Source organism: Austrofundulus limnaeus, unplaced genomic scaffold (genome assembly GCF_001266775.1).
Source record: "Austrofundulus limnaeus strain Quisiro unplaced genomic scaffold, Austrofundulus_limnaeus-1.0 Scaffold5053, whole genome shotgun sequence".
In the NCBI taxonomy this organism is placed as follows: Eukaryota; Metazoa; Chordata; class Actinopteri; order Cyprinodontiformes; family Rivulidae; genus Austrofundulus; species Austrofundulus limnaeus.
This window is the reverse complement of record NW_013957455.1, coordinates 1-304: the sequence shown is the minus strand read 5'-3', so window position 1 is coordinate 304 and position 304 is coordinate 1.

The window sequence follows — 304 nt, the reverse complement described above, 5'->3', positions numbered from 1 at the left end:
GTGTAGACTACATCTTTAGGGTCAAAGTCAATAGATTGTTCCTTCACAAGCCATGTCATGATGTAGACTAAAGAAAACACTTGAAAGGTGTTCAACTTTGCTTCTGTCAACGTTACAGTGACTGTACACTCTTGTTTGTTATCCAAAACATTTTGAGAACTGACTCGCCTGTTTAAGTGAAAATGGAAGCATCAAAATACAGATAAGCGTAAAGTGTGTGAAATTCAAGATTTTAACAGCAGGAAATGCACATCAAAGATAAATTGAAAAGAAAGGATCGGAGTGTGGTTAGGGTGATATAAAG